The following is a 17,498-nucleotide window of genomic DNA, read 5'->3' as shown; positions in this document are numbered from 1 at the left end:
AGATATCCTGAAGCAATTCCTTTAAGGACCACTACAGCACCTGCAGTGGCAAAGGCCCTCTTGGGAATATTTTCCAGGGTGGGCTTCCCAAAGGAAGTAGTATCAGACATGGGAAGCAATTTCATGTCTGCATACTTAAAGGCCATGTGGAAGGAGTGTGGTGTGACTTATAAGTTCACTACACCCTATCATCCACAAACAAATGGACTGGTGGAGAGATTTAATAAAACTCTCAAAGGCATGATTATGGGTCTCCCTGAAAAACTCCGCAGGAGATGGGATATCCTTCTACCATGCCTCATTTTTGCCTACAGGGTGGTACCCCAGAAAGGAGTGGGCTTCAGCCCCTTTGAACTTCTTTTTGGACACCCTGTTAGGGGTCCACTCACACTTGTCAAGGAGGGTTGGGAACAACCTTTAAAAGCTCCAAAACAAGATATTGTGGACTATGTACTTGGCCTCAGATCAAGGATGGCTGAGTATATGAAAAGGGCCAGTAAAAACCTTCAGGCCAGCCAAGAGCTCCAGAAGCAATGGCATGATCAGAAGGCTGTTTTGGTTCAGTACCAACCAGGGCAGAAAGTGTGGGTCTTGGAGCCTGTCGCCCCAAGAGCACTCCAAGATAAATGGAGTGGACCCCACACATTTGTTGAGAAAAAGGGTGAAGTCACCTATTTAGTTGACTTAGGCACTGCAAGGAGTCCCCTTAGGGTACTCCATGTAAACCGCCTGAAACCCTACTATGACAGGGCTGATCTCACCCTGCTCATGGCAACTGATGAGGGACAGGAAGAAGACAGTGATCCTCTACATGATCTCTTCTCTTCCACAGAACAAGATGCTCTTGTGGAAGGTGTAGTTTTGGCTGATTGTCTTACTGCTGAGCAGAAAGACCATTGCATAAATCTCCTAGATCAATTCTCTGAACTCTTCTCTGCTGTGCCAGGTACCACTTCTTGGTGTGAGCACACTAAAGATACTGGAGACAGCTTGCCTGTCAAAAGTAAGATGTATAGGCAGCCTGACCATGTCAGGGACTGCATAAAGCAAGAGGTCCAGAAAATGTTAGAACTAGGAGTGGTTGAGCACTCTGAAAGTCCATGGGCTTCTCCTGTGGTACTTGTACCAAAACCCCATTCCAAAGATAGAAAGAAGGAAATGCGGTTTTGTGTAGACTACAGAGGTCTCAACTTGGTAACCAAAACTGATGCTCACCCTATACCCAGGGCAGATGAGCTCATAGATACACTAGCATCTGCCAAGTATCTAAGCACTTTTGACTTGACTGCAAGGTATTGATAGATCAAATTGTCAGAAGATGCTAAACCTAAAATTGCATTTTCAACCATTGGAGGACATTACCAGTTCACTGTAATGCCTTTTGGTTTGAAAAATGCACCTGCCACTTTTCAGAGGTTGGTGAACACAGTCCTGCAAGGGCTGGAAGCTTTCAGTGCAGCATATTTGGACGATATAGCTGTCTTTAGCTCCAGCTGGGATGATCACCTGGTCCACCTATGGAAAGTTTTGGAGGCCCTGCAAAAGGCAGGCCTCACTATCAAGGCTTCAAAGTGCCAGATAGGGCAGGGTAAGGTGGTTTATCTGGGACACCTTGTTGGTGGGGAACAGATTGCACCACTTCAGGGGAAAATCCAAACAATTATTGATTGGGTTCCCCCTGCCACTCAGACTCAGGTGAGAGCCTTCCTAGGCCTCACTGGGTATTACAGGAGGTTCATTAAGAACTATGGCTCCATTGCAGCCCCTCTTAATGACCTCACATCCAAGAAAATGCCTAAAAAGGTATTGTAGGAGGCTGGACTGGCTTGTAGTGAGTACCAAGGGGTACTTGCACCTTGCACCAGGCCCAGTTATCCCTTATTAGGGTATAGGGTGTCTAGCAGCTTAGGCTGATAGATAATGGTAGCTTAGCAGAGCAGCTTAGGCTGAACTAGGAGACGTGTGAAGCTACTACAGTACCACTTAGTGTCATATGCACAATATCATAAGAAAACACAATACACAGTTATACAAAAAATAAAGGTACTTTATTTTTATGACAATATACCAAAGTATCTTAGAGTGTACCCTCAGTGAGAGGATAGGAAATATACACAAGATATATATACACAATAGCAAAAATATGCAGTATAGTCTTAGAAAACAGTGCAAACAATGTATAGTTACAATAGGATGCAATGGGGAAACATAGGGATAGGGGCAACACAAACCATATACTCCAAAAGTGGAATGCGAACCACGAATGGACCCCAAACCTATGTGACCTTGTAGAGGGTCGCTGGGACTATTAGAAAATAGTGAGAGTTAGGAAAATAACCCTCCCCAAGACCCTGAAAAGTGAGTGCAAAGTGCACTAAAGTTCCCCTAAGGACAAAATAGTCGTGTTAGAGGAATAATGCAGGAAAGACACAAACCAGCAATGCAACAACTGTGGATTTCCAATCTAGGGTACCTGTGGAACAAGGGGACCAAGTCCAAAAGTCACAAGCAAGTCGGAGATGGGCAGATGCCCAGGAAATGCCAGCTGCGGGTGCAAAGAAGCTTCGACTGGACAGAAGAAGCTGAGGTTTTTGCAGGAACGAAAAGGGCTAGAGACTTCCCCTTTGGTGGACGGATTCCTCTCGTCTTGGAGAGTCGTGCAGAAGTATTTTCCCGCCAGAAGGACGCCGACAAGCCTTGCTAGATGCAAAGTGTGTGTTTGCCGTTTTTGGACACTGCTGGGGCCCAAGAGGGACCAGGAGGTCGCAAATTGGACCTGAAGAGAGAGGGGACGTCAAGCAAGACAAAGAGCCCTCACTGAAGCAGGTAGCACCCGTAGAAGTGCCAGAAACAGGCACTACAAGGATGCGTGAAATGGTGCTTGCCGAAGTTGCACAAAGGAGTCCCACGTCGCCGGAGACCAACTTAGAAAGTCGTGCAATGCAGGTTATAGTGCCGTGGACCCAGGCTTGGCTGTGCACAAAGGATTTCCACCGGAAGTGCACAGGGGCCGGAGTAGCTGCAAAGTTGCGGTTCCCAGCAATGCAGCCCAGCGAGGTGAGGCAAGGACTTACCTCCACCAAACTTGGGCTGAAGAGTCACTGGACTGTGGGGGTCACTTGGACAGAGTCGCTGGATTCGAGGAACCTCGCTCGTCGTGCTGAGAGGAGACCCAAGGGACCGGTGATGCAGCTTTTTGGTGCCTGCGGTTGCAGGGGGAAGATTCCGTCGACCCACGGGAGATTTCTGCAGAGCTTCTGGTGCAGAGAGGAGGCAGGCTACCCCCACAGCATGCACAAGCAGGAAAACAGTCGAGAAGGCGGCAGGATCAGCGTTACAGAGTTGCAGTAGTCGTCTTTGCTACTATGTTGCAGGTTTGCAGGCTTCCAGCGCGGTCAGCGGTCGTTTCCTTATCAGAAGGTGAAGAGAGAGATGCAGAGGAACTCGGATGAGCTCTTGCATTCGTTATCTGAAGTTTCCCCAGAGACAGAGACCCTAAATAGCCAGAAAAGAGGGTTTGGCTACCTAGGAGAGAAGATAGGCTACTAACACCTGAAGGAGCCTATCAGCAGGAGTCTCTGACATCACCTGGTGGCACTGGCCACTCAGAGCAGTCCAGTGTGCCAGCAGCACCTCTGTTTCCAAGATGGCAGAGGTCTGGAGCACACTGGAGGAGCTCTGGACACCTCCCAGGGGAGGTGCAGGTCAGGGGAGTGGTCACTCCCCTTTCCTTTGTCCAGTTTCGCGCCAGAGCAGGGGCTAAGGGGTCCCTGAACCGGTGTAGACTGGCTTATGCAGAATTGGGCACCTCTGTGCCCAACAAAGCATTTCCAGAGGCTGGGGGAGGCTACTCCTCCCCTGCCTTCACACCATTTTCCAAAGGGAGAGGGTGTCACACCCTCTCTCGGAGGAAGTTCTTTGTTCTGCCATCCTGGGCCAGGCCTGGCTGGACCCCAGGAGGGCAGATGCCTGTCTGAGGGGTTGGCAGCAGCAGCAGCTGCAGTGAAACCCCAGGAAGGGCAGTTTGGCAGTACCAGGGTCTGTGCTACAGACCACTGGGATCATGGGATTGTGCCAACTATGCCAGGATGGCATAGAGGGGGGCAATTCCATGATCATAGACATGTTACATGGCCATATTCGGAGTTACCATTGTGAAGCTACATATAGGTAGTGACCTATATGTAGTGCACGCGTGTAATGGTGTCCCCGCACTCACAAAGTTCAGGGAATTGGCTCTGAACAATGTGGGGGCACCTTGGCTAGTGCCAGGGTGCCCTCACACTAAGTAACTTTGCACCTAACCTTTACCAGGTAAAGGTTAGACATATAGGTGACTTATAAGTTACTTAAGTGCAGTGTAAAATGGCTGTGAAATAACGTGGACGTTATTTCACTCAGGCTGCAGTGGCAGGCCTGTGTAAGAATTGTCAGAGCTCCCTATGGGTGGCAAAAGAAATGCTGCAGCCCATAGGGATCTCCTGGAACCCCAATACCCTGGGTACCTCAGTACCATATACTAGGGAATTATAAGGGTGTTCCAGTAAGCCAATGTAAATTGGTAAAATTGGTCACTAGCCTGTTAGTGACAATTTGAAAGTAATGAGAGAGCATAACCACTGAGGTTCTGGTTAGCAGAGCCTCAGTGAGACAGTTAGGCACCACACAGGGAACATATACATGCACACCTATGAGCACTGGGGCCCTGTGTGACAGGGTCCCAGTGACACATACATATAGGCCACAAACCTATGAGCACTGGGGTCCTGACCAGCAGGATCCCAGTGACACATAACAAACATACTGAAAACATAGTGTTTTCACTATGAGCACTGAGGCCTGGCTATCAGGATCCCAGTGAGACAGTGAAAACAGTGACAAACACCCTGACATACACTCACAAACAGGCCAAAAGTGGGGGTAACAAGGCTAGAAAGAGGCTACCTTCTCACAGGTATTATGGACAGCAAACTGTCAGAAAGCTTTTGAGGAGCTGAAGCAGGCCATGTGCTCTGCACCTGTCCTGAAAAGCCCTTGTTACTCTAAAAAATTCTATGTCCAAACTGATGCATCTGAATTAGGAGTAGGGGCAGTCCTATCACAACTTAATTCTGAGGGCCAGGATCAACCTGTTGCTTTTATTAGTAGGAGGTTGACCCCTAGAGAAAAGCGTTGGTCTGCCATAGAGAGGGAGGCCATTGCTGTGGTCTGGGCTCTGAAGAAGTTGAGGCCATACCTGTTTGGCACTCACTTCATTGTTCAGACAGACCACAAACCTCTACTTTGGCTAAAACAAATGAAAGGTGAAAATCCTAAATTGTCGAGGTGGTCCATATCCCTACAGGGAATGGACTGTAAAGTGGAACATAGACCTGGGAGTACCCACTCCAATGCAGATGGACTCTCCAGATATTTCCACTTAGACAATGAAGACTCATCAGGTCATGGCTAGTCTTATTGTCCTTCGTTTGGGGGGGGGGTTGTGTAGGAAAGTACCATCTTGCCTGGCATGTTACCCCCATTTTTCACTGTATATATGTTGTTTTAGTTGTATGTGTCACTGGGACCCTGTTCTCCAAGGCCCCAGTGATCATAAGTGTGCCTGAATGTGTTACCTGTGTAGTGACTAACTGTCTCACTGAGGCTCTGCTAATCAGAACCTCAGTGGTTATGCTCTCTCATTTCTTTCAAATTGTCACTAACAGGCTAGTGACCAATTTTACCAATTTACATTGGCTTACTGGAACACCCTTATAATTCCCTAGTATATGGTACTGAGGTACCCAGGGTATTGGGGTTCCAGGAGATCCCTATGGGCTGCAGCATTTGTGTGTGAAGTAACGTCCACGTTATTTCACAGCCATTTTACACTGCACTTAAGTAACTTATAAGTCACCTATATGTCTAACCTTTACCTGGTAAAGGTTAGGTGCAACGTTACTTAGTGTGAGGGCACCCTGGCACTAGCCAAGGTGCCCCCACATTGTTCAGGGCCAATTCCCCGGACTTTGTGAGTGCGGGGACACCATTACACGCGTGCACTACATATAGGTCACTACCTATATGTAGCTTCACAATGGTAACTCCGAATATGGCCATGTAACATGTCTAAGATCATGGAATTGCCCCCTCTATGCCATCTTGGCATTATTGGTACAATTCCATGATCCCAGTGGTCTGTAGCACAGACCCTGGTACTGCCAAACTGCCTTTCCTGGGGTTTCACTGCAGCTGCTGCCAACCCCTCAGACAGGTTTCTGCCCCCCTGGGGTCAAGCCAGGCTTGTCCCAGGATGGCAGAACAAAGGACTTCCTCTGAGAGAGGGTGTTACACCCTCTCCCTTTGGAAAATGGTGTGAAGGCAGGGGAGGAGTAGCCTCCCCCAGCCTCTGGAAATGCTTTCTTGGGCACAGATGTGCCCAATTCTGCATAAGTCAGTCTACACCGGTTCAGGGGACCCCTTAGCCCTGCTCTGGCGCGAAACTGGACAAAGAAAAGGGGAGTGACCACTCCCCTGACCTGCACCTCCCCTGGGAGGTGTCCAGAGCTCCTCCAGTGTGCTCCAGACCTCTGCCATCTTGGAAGCAGAGGTGCTGCTGGCACACCGGACTGCTCTGAGTGGCCAGTGCCACCAGGTGACGTCAGAGACTCCTTCTGATAGGCTCCTTCAGGTGTTAGTAGCCTATCCTCTCTCCTAGGTAGCCAAACCCTCTTTTCTGGCTATTTAGGGTCTCTGTCTCTGGGGAATCTTTAGATAATGAATGCAAGAGCTCATCAGAGTTCCTCTGCATCTCTCTCTTCACCTTCTGCCAAGGAATCGACTGCTGACCGCGCTGGAAGCCTGCAAAACTGCAACATAGTAGCAAAGACGACTACTGCAACTCTGTAACGATGATCCTGCCGCCTTCTCAACTGTTTTCCTGGTGGTGCATGCTGTGGGGGTAGTCTGCCTCCTCTCTGCACTAGAAGCTCCGAAGAAATCTCCCGTGGGTCGACGGAATCTTCCCCCTGCTACCGCAGGCACCAAAAAGCTGCATGACCGGTCCCTTGGGTCTCCTCTCAACACAACGAGCGAGGTCCCTCGAATCCAGCAACTCTGTCCAAGTGACTCCCACAGTCCAGTGACTCTTCAGTCCAAGTTTGGTGGAGGTAAGTCCTTGCTTCCCCATGCCAGACTGCATTGTTGGAAACTGCGTCTTTTGCAAATACTCCGGCTTCCGTGCACTTCCGGTGGAAATCCTTTGTGCACAGCCAAGCCTGGGTCCACGGCACTCTAATCTGCATTGCACGACTTTCTAAGTTGGTCTCCGGCGACGTGGAACTCCTTTGTGCAACTTCGGCGAGCACCGTTTCATGCATCCTTGTAGTGCCTGTTTCTGGCATTTCTCTGGGTGCTACCTGCTGCTAAGAGGGCTTCTTGTCTTGCTCGACATCCCCTCTACTTTCTGGTCCAATTTGCGACCTCCTGGTCCCTCCTGGGCCACAGCAGCGTCCAAAAACGCTAACCACATGATTTGCAGCTAGCAAGGCTTGTTGGCATTCTTTCGGCAGGAAAACACTTTTGCACAACTCTCCACGGCGAGATAGATCCGTCCACCAAAGGGGAAGTCTCTAGCCCTTTTCGTTCCTGCAGAAACCTCCGCTTCTTCTGTCCAGTAGAAGCTTCTTTGCACCCACAGCTGGCATTTCCTGGGCATTTGCCCATCTCCGACTTGCTTGTGACTTTTGGACTTGGTCCCCTTGTTCCACAGGTACCCTAGATTGGAAATCCACAGTTGTTGCATTGTTGGTTGGTGTCTTTCCTGCATTATTCCTCTATCACGACTTCTTTGTCTTTTGGGGAACTTTAGTGCACTTTGCACTCACTTTTCAGGGTCTTGGGAAGGGCTAATTTTCTAACTCTCACTATTTTCTAATAGTCCCAGCGACCCTCTACAAGGTCACATAGGTTTGGGGTTCTTTCGTGGTTCGCATTCCACTTTTGGAATATATGGTTTGTGTTGCCCCTATCCCTATGTGTCTCCATTGCATCCTATTGTAACTATACATTGTTTGCACTGTTTTCTAAGACTATACTGCATATTTTTGGAATTGTGTACATATAACTTGTGTATATTTGCTATCCTCTTACTGAGGGTACACTCTAAGATACTTTGGCATATTGTCATAAAAATAAAGTACCTTTATTTTTAGTATAACTGTGTATTGTGTTTTCTTATGATATTGTGCAAGTGACACTTGTGGTACTGTAGTAGCTTCACACGTCTCCTAGTTGAGCCTAAGCTGCTCTGCTAAGCTACCATTATCTATCAGCCTAAGCTGCTAGACACCCTATACACTAATAAGGGATAACTGGGCCTGGTGCAAGGTGCAAGTACCCCTTGGTACTCACTACAAGCTAGTCCAGCCTCCTACAGGGGTGAGAATCCAAAACTGTTGAGGTGGTCCATTTCCCTACAGGGGATGGACTTTACGGTGGAACATCTTCCTGGTACAGAGCACGCCAATGCTGATGGTCTGTCCAGGTTCTTCCGCCTTAGTGATGAGAACTCCCATGAGGTTGGGTAGTTGCTCCCCACTTTTAGCTGGGGGGGACACGTGTTAGACTTTTCATCCTTGGCGTGGTCTCCCTTAACTTTTTGCTTCTGTTCCTCAGGTTGTTGATGTGTGCTGGACTCTGATTTTACTGTTTTTGTTACTCTGGGCACTTTACCACTGATAACCAGTGCTAAAGTGCAAGTGCTCCTGTTTAAAATGTGTACGTAATTGGTTCTCCATGATTGGCATATTTGTTTTACTGTTAAGTCCCTAGTAAAGTGCACTAGAGGTGCCCAGGGCCTGTAAATCAAATGTTACTAGTGGGCCTGCAGCACTGGTTTTGCCACCCACACAAGTAACTCTGTAATCATGTCTCAGACCTGCCGCTGCAGTGTCTGTAAGTGTATTTTTACACTGTAAATTCGACTTGGCAAGTGTGCCCACTTGCCAGGCCTAAACCTTCCCTTTTCTTACATGTAAGGCACCCCTAAGGTAGGCCCTAGGTAGCCCCAAGGGCAGGGTGCAGTGTATGGTTAAGGTAGGACATATAGTAATGTGGTTTATATGTCCTGACAGTGAAATACTGTCAATTTCGCTTTTCACTGTTGCAAGGCCTGTCTCTCTCATAGGATAATATGGGGGCTACCTTTAAATATGATTAAAGTGTAGATTCCCCTAGAGAGTAGATAGACATGTGGAGTTTGGGGTCCCTGAACTCACAATTAAAAAATACATCTTTTAGTAAAGTTGATTTTAAGATTGTGCATTTGAAAATGCCACTTTTAGAAAGTGAGCATTTTCTTGCTTAAACCATTCTGTGACTCTGCCTTGTTTGTGGATTCCCTGTCTGGGTCAGTTTGACAGTTGGGTTGTTTTTCACCTCACACTAGACAGTGACACAAAGGGGGCTGGGGTGTGACCTGCATTTCCTGATTAGCCATCTCTGCTAGGAGGGAGGCGTGGAGTGGTCACTCTCATCTGAAAGGACTGTGCCTGCCTCTGACAATGCCGGCTCCAAACACCTGCTGTGTGTCTGATGCCTTGCCTAGGCAAGGCAGGATTTCACAAGTAGGTGTGAGTCCCCTTTGAAGAAAGGTGACTTCAAAGACTAAAATGGGTATAAGAAGGGCACCCAAATCTACAGACTTTAGAAACACTTCTGGAACCAAGAGGAACCTCTGCCTGGAGAAGAGCTGATAGCTGAGGAAGATGTGCTGCCCTGCCTGTGACTGTGCTTTGTGGAGCTTTTCTGCAGTGCTGCTTTTGCCAGAGTATGAGGGCGAAGACTGGACTTTGTGTACCTTTCATCTTGAGAAGAAATCTCCAAGGGCTTGATTTAGAGCTTGCCTCCTGTTGTTTGAAGTCTCAGGGACAGTAAAGACTTCTCTCTGCCAGCACCTGGAGTCTCTGGAGAGACTCCTGCCCCGACAAGTGGTGCACTACCCAGTCCCTGGGCCCTTGAAAGGAAAGCTGGTGGAAACCCAAAGAAATCGACTTCGGACGACTCCGGACCGACGCCGCTGCTGAATCCGGTAACGCCGCCTGCACCTGACGCCGTGACCTTCGCTGGAAGGCGACGCTCTTCGCAGGCCCGACACCGCAGCAGCCCCGCTGAAGTCCGCAACTCCGTGGAAGTCGCCGCACCACGTCGTGACCGATGCCGCTCGAAGTGCACGGATTCAATGTTTCGCACAGACGCCGCGATTCCCGACTTCGCGCATCGGCTTGTTTTCACTCTTCACCAAAGGTACTGTACTTGGGGGTCTACACGACTCCGTGTCCGGCGCCGCTGGTGTTGGCTTGTTGGGAACGACTCTGTCACGACGCCGTGTTAACATCTCATCTAAGCATTTTTTTGTTTCTAAACGCTATTTTTGAGTTTAATCTCTAAAAATTCATAACTTGACTTGTGTATGTCGGATTTTTTTCATTTTGGTCTTGTTTTGTTTAGATAAATATTTCCTATTTTTCTAAACTGGTGTTGTGTCATTTTGTAGTGTTTTCCTTAAGTTACTGTGTGTGTTGGTACAAATACTTTACACCTAGCACTCTGAGGTTAAGCCTACTGCTCTGCCAAGCTACCAAGGGGGTAAGCAGGGGTTAGCTGAGGGTGATTCTCTTTTACCCTGACTAGAGTGAGGGTCCTTGCTTGAACAGGGGGTAACCTGACTGTCAACCAAAGACCCCATTTCTAACACCTGTGTTATGACTAACTGTCTCACTGATGCTCCGCTAACCAGAACCTCAGTGGTTATGCTCTCTCATTTCTTTCAAATTGTCACTAACAGGCTAGTGACCAATTTTACTAATTTACATTGGCATACTGGAACACCCTTATAATTCCCTAGTATATGGTACTGAGGTACCCAGGGTATTGGGGTTCCAGGAGATCCCTATGGGCTGCAGCATTTCTTTTGCCACCCATAGGGAGCTCTGACAATTTTTACACAGTCCTGCCACTGCAGCCTGAGTGAAATAACGTCCACGCTATTTCAAAGCCATTTTACACTGCACTTAAGTAACTTATAAGTCACCTATATGTCTAACCTTTACCTGGTAAAGGTTGGGTGCTAGGTTACTTAGTGTGTGGGCACCCTGGCACTAGCCAAGGTGCCCCCACATTGTTCAGGGCCAATTCCCCGGACTTTGTGAGTGCGGGGACACCATTACACGCGTGCACTTCATATAGGTCACTACCTATGTGTAGCTTCACAATGGTAACTACGAATATGGCCATGTAACATGTTTAAGATCATGGAATTGCCCCACCAATGCCATCCTGGTATTGGGGAGACAATCCCATTATTCCCCGGGTCTTTAGCACAGACCCGGGTACTGCCAAACTGCCTTTCCTGGGGTTTCACTGCAGCTGCTGCTGCTGCCAACCCCTCAGACAGGTTTCTGCCCTCCTGGGGTCCAGCCAGGCTTGGCCCAGGAAGGCAGAACAAAGGACTTCCTCAGAGAGAGGGTGTTACACCCTCTCCCTTTGGAAGAAGGGGTCAGGGCTGGGGAGGAGTAGCCTCCCCCAGCCTCTGGAAATGCTTTGATGGGCACAGGTGGTGCCCATCTCTGCATAAGCCAGTCTACACCGGTTCAGGGATCCCTCAGCCCTGCTCTGGCGTGAAACTGGACAAAGGAAAGGGAAGTGACCACTCCCCTGACCTGCACCTCCCCTGGGAGGTGCCCAGAGCTCCTCCAGTGTGCTCCAGACCTCTGCTATCTTGGAAACAGAGGTGCTGCTGGCACACTGGACTGCTCTGAGTGGCCAGAGCCAGCAGGTGACGTCAGAGACTCATTCTGATAGGCTCCTTCAGGTGTTGCTAGCCTATCCTCTCTCCTAGGTAGCCAAACCTCCTTTTCTGGCTATTTAGGGTCTCTGCTTTGGGGAATTCCTTAGATAACGAATGCAAGAGCTCATCAGAGTTCCTCTGCATCTCTCTCTTCACCTTCTGCCAAGGAATCGACTGCTGACCGCGCTGGAAGCCTGCAAAACTGCAACAAAGTAACAACGACGACTACTGCGACACTGTAACGCTGATCCAGCCGCCTTCTCGACTGTTTTCCTGGTGGTGCATGCTGTGGGGGTAGTCTGCCTCCTCTCTGCACTAGAAGTTCCGAAGAAATCTCCTGTGGGTCGACTGAATCTTCCCCCTGCAACCGCAGGCACCAAAGAACTGCATCACCGGTCCTCTGGGTCACCTCTCAGCACGACGAGCGAGGTCCCTTGAACTCAGCAACTCTGTCCAAGTGACTCCCACAGTCCAGTGACTCTTCAGTCCAAGTTTGGTGAGGTAACTCCTTGCCTCCCCATGCCAGTCTGCATTGCTGGGAACCGCGTGTTTTGCAGCTACTCCGGCTCCTGTGCACTCAACGAATATTTCCTTTGTGCACAGCCAAGCCTGGGTATACGGCACTGTAACCTGCATTGCACGACCTCCTGAGTTGTCCTCCGGCGGCGTGGGACTCTCTTGTGCAACTTCGGGTGAGCACCGTTTCACTCCACTTTGTAGTGCCTGTTCCGGCACTTCTGCGGGTGCTGCCTGCTTCTGAGAGGGCTCCTTGTCTTGCTGGATGCCCCCTCTGTCCCCTCACGCAATTGGCGACATCCTGGTCCCTCCTGGGCCACAGCAGCATCCAAAAACCCTAACCACGAGCTTTGCAGCAAGCAAGGCTTGTTTGCGGTCTTTCTGCGGGGAAAACACTTCTGCACGATTCTTCACGACGTGGGACATCCATCCTCCAAAGGGGAAGCTTCTAGCCCTTGTCGTTCATGCAGAATCCTCAGCTTCTACCATCCGGTGGCAGCTTCTTTGCATCCACAGCTGGCATTTCCTGGGCATCTGCCCACTCCCGACTTGATCATGACTTTTGGACTTGGTCCCCTTGTTCCACAGGTACCCTCGTCTGGAAATCCATTGTTGTTGCATTGCTGGTGTTGGTCTTTCCTGCAGAATTCCCCTATCACGACTTCTGTGCTCTTTGGGAAACTTAGGTGCACTTTGCACCCACTTTTCAGGTTCTTGGGGTGGGCTATTTTTCTAACCCTCACTGTTTTCTTACAGTCCCAGCGACCTTCTCCGAGGTCACATAAGTTTGGGGTCCATTCGTGGTTCGCATTCCACTTCTAGAGTATATGGTTTGTGTTGCCCCTATCCCTAGGTGCCCCCATTGCATTCTATTGTGACTATACATTTTTTGCACTGTTTACTATTGCTATTACTGCATATTTTGGTATCGTGTACATATATTTTGTGTATAGTTGCTATCCTCATACTGAGGGTACTCACTGAGATACTTTTGGCATATTGTCATAAAAATAAAGTACCTTTATTTTTAGTATATCTGTGTTTTCTTATGATATTGTGCATATGACACTAGTGGTACTGTAGGAGCTTCACTTGTCTCCTAGTTCAGCCTAAGCTGTTCTGCTAAGCTACCTTTTCTATCAGCCTAAGCTGCTAGACACCCCTATACACTAATAAGGGATACCTGGGCCTGGTGCAAGGTGTAAGGACCCCTTGGTACTCACTACAAGCCAGTCCAGCCTCCTAATTGTGCTCTTTGTGGAACTTAGGTGCACTTTGCACCCACTTTTCAGGGTTTTGGGGTTGGCTATTTTCCTAACCCTCACTCTTTTCTTACAGTCCCAGCAACCCTCTACAAGGTCACATAGGTTTGGGGTCCATTCGTGGTTCGCATTCTACTTCTAGAGTATATGGTTTGTGTTGCCCCTATCACTGTGTGCCCCCATTGCATTCTATTGTGACTATACATTGTTTGCACTGTTTTTTATTGCTATTACTGCATATTTTGGTATTGTGTACATATATCTTGTGTATATTTGCTATCCTCATACTGAGGGTACTCAGTGAGATACTTTTGGCATATTGTCATAAAAATAAAGTACCTTTATTTTTAGTATATCTGTGTATTGTGTTTTCTTATGATATTGTGCATATGACACTAGTGGTACTGTAGAAGCTTCACTCGTCTCCTATTTCAGCCTAAGCTGCTCTGCTAAGCTACCTTTTCTATCAGCCTAAGCTGCTAGACACCCCTATACACTAATAAGGGATACCTCGGCCTGGTGCAAGGTGTAAGTACCCCTTGGTACTCACTGCAAGCCAGTCCAGCCTCCTACATTCCCACTCTGATTCTGGGGCACCCCTAGAAAAAGAGTTGGGAGGGAATCTTTCCAACCTGCCCCTTAGCAAGCCACCTAGCATGGCTGGCACTGATGTGAATTCACATCACAGTAAGAGTGTTGTCTCACGTCACAGTAATAGTGTTGTTTCTCATCATAGTAGAAGTATCACTTCTGTAGGCCAGAATGTTAGTGTGACATCTGTTAGGGCCAGGTCTCCTTCTGTTCATTCTCACCATTCTTCTGTTTCAAGACATGCCCTACCCACCCACTGTAAGAAAGTACCATCTTGCCTGGCATGTTACCCCCATTTTTCACTGTATATATGTTGTTTTAGTTGTATGTATCACTGGGACCCTGCCAGCCAGGGCCCCAGTGCTCATAAGTGTGCCCTGAATGTGTTACCTGTGTTATGACTAACTGTCTCACTGAGGCTCTGCTATCCAGATTCTCAGTGGTTATGCTCTCTCATTTCTTTCAAATTGTCACTAACAGGCTAGTGACCAATTTTACCAATTTACATTGGCATACTGGAACACCCTTATAATTCCCTAATATATGGTACTGAGGTACCCAGGGTATTGGGGTTCCAGGAGATCCCTATGGGCTGCAGCATTTCTTTTGCCACCCATAGGGAGCTCTGACAATTCTTACACAGGCCTGCCACTGCAGCCTGAGTGAAATAACGTCCACGTTATTTCACAGCCATTTTACACTGCACTTAAGTAACTTATAAGTCACCTATATGTCTAACCTTTACCTGGTAAAGGTTGGGTGCTAAGTTACTTAGTGTGTGGGCACCCTGGCACTAGCCAAGGTGCCCCCACATTGTTCAGGGCCAATTCCCCGACTTTGTGAGTGCGGGGACACCATTACACGTGTGCACTACATATAGGTCACTACCTATATGTAGCTTCACAATGGTAACTCCGAATATGGCCATGTAACATGTCTATGATCACGGAATTGCCCCCTCTATGCCATCCTGGCATAGTTGGCACAATCCCATGATCCCACAGGTCTGTAGCTCAGACCTGGGTACTGCCAAACTGCCTTTCCCGGGGTTTCACTGCAGCTGCTGCTGCTGCCAACCCCTCATACAGGTTTCTGCCCTCCTGGGGTCCAGCCAGGCTTGGCCCAGGAAGGCAGAACAAAGGACTTCCTCAGAGAGAGGGTGTTAAACCCTCCCTTTGGAAAATGGTGTTAGGGCTGGGGAGGAGTAGCCTCCCCCAGCCTCTGGAAATGCTTTCATGGGCACAGATGGTGCCCATTTCTGCATAAGCCAGTCTACACCGGTTCAGGGACCCCTCAGCCCTGCTCTGGCACGAAACTGGACAAAGGAAAGGGGAGTGACAACTCCCCTGACCTGCACCTCCCGTGCCCAAAGCTCCTCCAGTGTGCTCCAGACCTCTGCCATCTTGGAAACAGAGGTGCTGCTGGCACACTGGACTGCTCTGAGTGGCCAGGGCCAGCAGGTGACATCAGAGACTCCTTCTGATAGGCTCCTTCAGGTGTTGCTAGCCTATCTTCTCTCCTAAGTAGCCAAACCCTCTGTTCTGGCTATTTAGGGTCTCTGCTTTGGGGATTTCCTTAGATAACGAATGCAAGAGCTCGTCTGAGTTCCTCTGCATCTCTCTCTTCACCTTCTGCCAAGGAATCGACTGCTGACCGCGCTGGAAGCCTGCAAAACTGCAACAAAGTAGCAAAGACGACTACATTAACTCTGTAACGCTGATCCTGCCGCCATCTCAACTGCTTTCCTGGTGGTGCATACTGTGGGGGTAGTCTGCCTCCTCTCTGCGCTAGAAGCTCCGAAGAAATCTCCCGTGGGTCGACGGAATCTTCCCCCTGCAACCGCAGGCACCAAAGAACTGCATCACCGGTCCCCTGGGTCTCCTCTCAGCACGACGAGCGAGGTCCCTTGAATCCAGCAACTCTGTTCAAGTGACTCCCACAGTCCAGTGACTCTTCAGTCCAAGTTTGGTGGAGGTAAGTCCTTGCCTCCCCACGCCAGACTGCATTGCTGGGAACCGCGACTTTTGCAGCTACTCCGGCCTCCGTGCACTTCCGGCGGAAATCCTTTGTGCACAGTCCAGCCTGGGTCCACGGCACTCTAACCTGCATTACACGACCTCCTAAGTTGTCCTCCGGCGGCGTGGGACTCCTTTGTGCAACTTCGGGTGAGCACCGTTTCACTCCACTTCGTAGTGCCTGTTCCGGCACTTCTGCGGGTGCTGCCTGCTTCTGAGAGGGCTCCTTGTCTTGCCCGATGCCTCGTCTGTCCCTAGACATAAATGGCGACATCGTGGTTTCTCCTGGGCCACAGCAGCATCCAAAAACCCTAACTGCACAATTTGCAGCTAGCAAGGCTTGTTGGCTGTCTTTCTTCAGGAAAGCACTTCTGCACGACTCTCCATGGCATGGGGGATCCGTCTTCCAAAGGGGAAGTCTCTAGCCCTTGTCGTTCCTGCAGAACCTTCAGCTTCTACTGTCCAGTAGCAGCATCTTTGCATCCACAGCTGGCATTTCCTGGGCATCTGCCCATCTCTGACTTGCTTGTGACTTTTGGACTTGGTCCCCTTGTTCCACAGGTACCCTCGACTGGAAATCCATTGTTGTTGAATTGCTGGTTTGTGTCTTTCCTGCAGAATTCCCCTATCACGACTTCCATGACCTTTGGGGATCTTTAGTGCACTTTGCACTCACTTTTCAGGGTCTTGGGGTGGGCTATTTTTCTAACCCTAACTGTTTTCTTACAGTCCCAGCCACCCTCTACAAGGTCACATAGGTTTGGGGTCCATTCGTGGTTCGCATTCCACTTTTGGAGTACATGGTTTGTGTTGCCCCTATCCCTGTGTGTCCCCATTGCATCCTATTTTAATTACACATTGTTTGCACTGTTTTCTAATACTAATACTGCATATTTTGGTATTGTGTACATACATCTTGTGTATATTTGCTATCCTCATACTGAGGGTACTCACTGAGATACTTTTGGCATATTGTCATAAAAATAAAGTACCTTTATTTTTAGTATATCTGTGTATTGTGTTTTCTTATGATATTGTGCATATGACACTAGTGGTACTGTAGGAGCTTCACTCGTCTCCTAGTTGTAGGAGGCTGGACTGGCTTATAGTGAGTACCAAGGGGTACTTGCACCTTGCACCAGGCCCAGGTATCCCTTATTAGTGTATAGGGTGTCTAGCAGCTTAGGCTGATAGATAATGGTAGCTTAGCAGAGCAGCTTAGGCTGAACTAGGAGACGTGTGAAGCTACTACAGTACCACCAGTGTCACTTGCACAATATCATAAGA

Source organism: Pleurodeles waltl, chromosome 2_1, assembly GCF_031143425.1.
Source record: "Pleurodeles waltl isolate 20211129_DDA chromosome 2_1, aPleWal1.hap1.20221129, whole genome shotgun sequence".
NCBI classification, from domain to species: Eukaryota; Metazoa; Chordata; class Amphibia; order Caudata; family Salamandridae; genus Pleurodeles; species Pleurodeles waltl.
Note: the sequence above shows the minus strand (reverse complement) of the source record.